The following is a 6000-nucleotide window of genomic DNA, read 5'->3' as shown; positions in this document are numbered from 1 at the left end:
CTATTGTAACGGGGCGATCTGACAGCTTATCGTGCGGCCACGAAGATGCCGCACGACACCTCCAGGAGGTTGATTTCCCGGTCGGCGATCCCTCGGTGATGGCCAGGTGATAGCGAGCGGGCGTTAGCCGCTGGTGCAGCGCTATCACCCGTGCGTTGGCCTGCCGAATACTCGCCACAAATGCGTGGTGCGCCCGGAGCAATCGGCTGGGGTAATCGGGAATTGCACAAAGAGAGGAACACTCGCGTATAAGTTTAATAAAAAGAAAGTATATTGTCTGAATCCGAGTGAACTACAAACATGATACAAATTTTAGTAGACGACGTTTGTGCGCGCGATTGCGAGGAGGACGTGCGCGGTTTCTCAGGCGAAGCCGGGCCGACGATTCGGTGGCGACAAATGGCCTTCGACGGCTTCATCCCGAATATCGACAATGTTTCTACTTACTCGGTCGCGGACTAGCGGCTCGCGAAATATCGACGGTTCACGTTGCGTTAAATGTTGATCCAGCCGAAGCGCAAACGAGTCTGAGCGCGCTTGCTCCTCGCGTAAAATCTCCTTTTAACGAAATGGACCATTCACAATAAATAATGGGTAACATTAATAAAAAAAAAATTCTCTGACCAAGATTTGAACCAATAACCTTGACGTGATGATTCAATGCGCTACTTACTGAGCCATTTGCTCTCTGGGAAGGTTTGCGTATAAAAACAATCCATATATGTAGATTTTTATATTCATTATTATTCTTTCTTGTACAAATAAATTTTCTTTTTGAAAAAGATATAAATGATGAAAAATAAATTTATTCCCTATATAAAAAAGTCATGACTGGATGAAGTGAAGCCAAGAATGCATCAATATGATCGGCTCTTGTAGTGCGCATGCGTCAAAAGTATCGTTAGAATTTTTTGATTTGTTTTTGATTTCTGTTGGAGGTGTCGTTTGCTCCGTGATTTATTTTAGCAAAAAGGACCACCCAATTGGCTCGTACGCTCACGCTAAAAAATCACGCCTGGCTCATCATAACCTCAAACTTCTGCCGCATCCGTCAAGTTGCTAGAACAACTACAGAAAACTACTTACGCCGCACGGAGGGGACTTTCTGAGCAGTGGCACTTTTTCATCGCAGCAACATGATTTCTGCGCCTCGCAATTTTTTTTTCTTTTCTTCCCTGCTGCATATCGTGGAGGTCAGATCTATATACATACACACACACACACACACATATATATATATATATATATATATATATATATATATATATATATATATATATATATATATATCAGTATGACATGAATTCATAGGGAGAGACTTTAACGACGTACAACAACACCCCTATAAGAGGAAGCAAAAGTTTTGAGAAAAATCGGTTATTACATTTTAGATCTTTACTTGAGAACCGCTTAACGAAATCGTTTGAAATTTTAGCAGTAGATAGCTTTTTTTAAAGTAAATCACCAAACGAAATTTTAAAGCATTTAACTACATTATTCTAGAGATATAAGGAATCAAAAAATTTAAAAAGAAAATTTAAACCTTGATATCTTAAGAACCAAAGGGGTTTCAAAGCTGCGCAATGAACTTAGTCAAAACACATAAAATATCTACTTTTTCTCAAAATCTCAAGTGCAATAAGGCCTTTTTACGTCCGTAATCGAGGCACAAAAAAAACTCATTTTTTTCAGTTTTCGATTTCTTACTGAAAAAATAAGTAGTCAAATCACTTAAAATTTTAATGGGATATAGTTTGATACGTGACCCACCAACATGATATTTTCTGTGAGGTTATGATGTTTAGTTTCAGAGATATTAGTTTTAAAAAAAATCACCTTTTTCATTTTATCTGCCGAACAAGGCGGTCGATCCCGAGGACTAAATGAGGAATAGTAAGTAATTTTATTCTCTTTCAAATGCATTTTAACTGAATTGTTTGTAAAAATGAAATGATTAAAAAAATCACAAAATTGGCAATTTTTGGCAAAAGTGGTAAAAAAAATTTTAAATTCTACATTTCAAACAAAAATAATCCAAACTCTTGTTATTTTATATTTTCTAATATTTCAATTCAACATTCTCGTTTTAGAAATTGTTTAATTTCAATTTTTTAATGTTTGCCTTTCATGCTTTAATTTTTTTGAATTTTAATTTTTCTAAACTTTTGCTGCCAAGTTAAATTGATTATTCAATTACTGATCATCATGAAAACGAAGAAGCTAAAATTTTAGTGAAGAAATAGAAAATATGTCTCATTATTATCTAGTAAGCAACGTGAAATTTTAATATTATCAAAAAAGTTATCTATACATATAGTTATTTATCACTGACGAGAACATTGGCGTGATTTTGTTCTGTATTAAAATTTTATAGTTTTCTATGTCAATTCGTCACTGTCGATGTGACATTTGTTTGAAAAAGAGGTTACAAAATTTATGCTGCGAATCAGTTTTTTTTAATTTTTTACATGGCATTTGGAACTCGAAAGTTCATCGCCTCATCTACGCAAGCCTTCCACGCTGCCCTATCTTGTGTCAACCCCACCCAAGATGCACCTCTCCGATCGACACCCACCCGTCCTATTTCTACTAGATCCGCTTTTACGTTGTCCTCCCATCTACGTCTAGGTCTACCTAGAGGTCCCGTTACCATCGGCCTGTCCTTTATGACACGCGCTGCCGTACGGTCGTCTCCCATTCTCGCTACGTGCCCTGCCCATCCCAATCTGCGCGATTTTATTATTCTGTTAATATTTGGTGACGCGTACAGATTGTGTAACTCATCATTCTGTAGTCTCCTCCATTCCCCGGTTTCCTCATCTTTCTGCGGCCCGTATATTTTTCGCAAGATTTTATTTTCAAATACCCTAAAACGATTGTCCGCCTGCTTAGTAAGAGCCCGGCCTCTACTTCTTGGTAGCTCGGTTCCTCCACGTGGGGTTCAGCACTGTGAATTTTGTCCCCTAATTCTTCGCTATTTTCGTGCACGTTTAATAATTTATCGAAATAATTTTTCCACAGCGACAGTAATTCGTTGTCATTTGTTACGAGGTCCCCGTTTTCGTCCTTCATCAATTGCGCTCTACTCCTAAAACCCTTTCTGATGGCGTTAATCCCTCTGTACATTTCGCGGGGGTTATTTTCCTTACTGTTAGTTTCTATTCTCCTAATAAGATTCTTTTGATACTCCTGCTTCTTATTTCTGTAGATCGCGCTCGTCTGTTTCCTTACGTTAGAATACTCTTTTACGGTCCTATCGCTTCTATTTTGTAAGCTATCTAATTTAGCCTTTTTGCGCCTTTCAAACCAGAGTTCGCACTCTTCGTCAAACCATGGTTTGCTCTTTGGCTTTTTCTTTTTACCCAGTACTTTGTTCGCGGCCTCTTTTACCGTTTTTTCGATGTCCCCCCATAAGCTATTCGGTTCGTCATTCCCCTCCGGCGATGTGTTTGCTTCTTCAAGTGCCTGAAACCTGTTATTAATTTCTATCTGGTACCTAATTCGCTCTGTTCTATCTCGTAGTTTCTCAATATCGAAGCTTTCTACCTTGTTTGCTCGCTTACTATTTTGATTCGCTACTAGTCTAGCTCTTAATTTGGCTACTACTAGGAAGTGGTCCGAGTCGCTATCTACCCCTCTGTAAGCCCTTACGTCAAGAACATTAGTATGACGTCTTTTTTTTTCTTTTTCAATGAGGAAATGATCAATTTGGTTCTGTGTGGCCCCGTCCGGCGATGTCCACGTTGCCTTGTGTATGTTCTTGTGCTTAAAACACGTAGTTTTGATTATAAGATCTTTTGCCGCCGCGAAATTTATGACCCTAATACCGTTATCATTGCTGGCTTCGTGCAGGCTTTCCTTACCTATAGTAGGCCTAAACATTTCCTCCCTACCTATTTTAGCATTGAAATCGCCTAATACTATTCTTGTGTCGTAAGACGCGAACTGGTCGATTACCTGCTCTAAAGTTTCGTAATAGAGATCCTTAGCTTCTTCTTCTTTGTCCTCCGTAGGACAGTGTACATTAATAAATACATATCTATACCATTCCCCTTCGATAATGATGTACGAGAGCCTATCATTGACGGATTTGAAACTTTTAACCGAATGTATGATGCTTTTGCTTACGAGAAATCCGGTGCCTAGAGATCCCCCACTCCCGGCCCCATACAGGTACGTGCAGTTACCCGATGCTAGTACTCCGCCATCTGGCCACCGCGATTCCTGTATTGCTACCAAATCTAGATTGTACCTATCAGCTTCCTTTATGAGTTCTTTAAACGCACCTGCTTTGTATAGACTGCGAACATTCCAAGTTCCGACCCTTAAGTCCCTTTTGGTTCGGATTTGATTTTTTTGAGCCATGATATGTTAAACCCGCGCGCTTCGGATCCTGTTCCGATCGCAGGTGAGTCCACCGTTCTAGAGGTGATAACCCCCATACCTCTCTAGAACTAAGTATGAGAGCTTTCCGACTTTGACGAGGACAGTGTCAATTCGTCGTCAGACACACTACGGTTTCATTCTCGCATCCTAACGCCCCCCTGCAAGGCAGCGCGCCTTCGCTGGCATCGTTACCGAGTAAGACCAGGTGACGAATCATTCTACACATCCCCTTTCGGGGCAGTTGTCATCGCTCCCGCATCCTCCTCGGCAGCAGGATTTTTGCCCATTTTTGTAATGTGTGATGAAAGAGATAGATTGAGAGATAAGAGATAATGTGAAGTGTTTTTGTTGTTGTGGTGCTTGCGCAGTATTTCTAGATGAATGCGTTCGACAGTGTGGGCTCATCACACCCACGCCTGTTCCTATCGGCTGTCCGCGGCTGCTTATTCAATTTATTCGCAGCTAACCTCTTTCTCAGGGGCTGTTCCTCTATCGGCAACCTAAGGACGCGCTGTGTAGTGGTGATAGGCACCCACCCGTCCGATCTGGACGACAACGCCCAAGACCCGCTTAGGGTAGCGGCATTATAACAGTGCTGCGAATCAGTTAAACCAATTAATTAGTGCAGGAATACCCGATCAAAATGAAAATGAAAAATAGATTATTTGCTGTTGTACGACTATTTATGCTATATTTATGATACTATGGATGTACTTATTTTAAAAGGAATTGGAAATTATTTTAAATCTAAAAGTCAATTAAATGATAACCATATACTTGAATTTAACACCATTTTAAAATTTTACTTGATATTCAATATCTTCAGTTAATTTTTAAAGATTAATAATAATATTCAACCTATTGATAGACATAAAGAATATATTTAAATACTTTTTCTTGTTCAAGTACAAACAGACACTGGATTTGGTGTGGTACAAAGACAATGCAATACGAATTTTTGATAGAATTAACAAAAAATGTCTAGATGATACTTATAAAATTTGTATTGATAGGCTGTTTCCAGATAAAGATAATTTACGCATATCTTTTGAACAAGTACAGTATCAGATTAATTATTATGACTGCGGTGTTTTTACTAGAGCATTTGCAATCGCTAATGTATTTAATACTTGCGCATTAGTAAAATTCGAGAAAAATTCATTATAATGTATGATACATTATCTTTCATCATTTTTCCCAATATCAAAAAATAATAAAAATAAAATTTATTTTGAAACAATTGCTGAAATTGCAATTATAAGAAACGTTACTCACGCAATAAAATATGCTGAATTTAAATTATATTTTAATAAAATTAATATTGAGGAACTTGAGGTATTATATACAGCAATCAATTATTAACTGTTTTAGAAGCGAACACAAAGAAAAAGTAACTGCTAAAAATCAATCAAAAAATAATATAGATAATAAAATAATAAGTTTAGCTGTTGTGGATAACAATGACATTGTATATTTATCAAATCAAAATATCAACAATAACTTCATTAAAATGAAAATTTGATTAAAGCAGTATTATATTTTATAATACCTTATTGATAATAGATCAGTAGATAAGATATTACAAAATACACAGATAATCACACTAACGTTGAA

This window comes from Nasonia vitripennis (genome assembly GCF_009193385.2).
Source record: "Nasonia vitripennis strain AsymCx chromosome 3 unlocalized genomic scaffold, Nvit_psr_1.1 chr3_random0008, whole genome shotgun sequence".
Lineage (NCBI taxonomy): Eukaryota > Metazoa > Arthropoda > Insecta > Hymenoptera > Pteromalidae > Nasonia > Nasonia vitripennis.
This window is presented reverse-complemented; position numbering follows the sequence as displayed.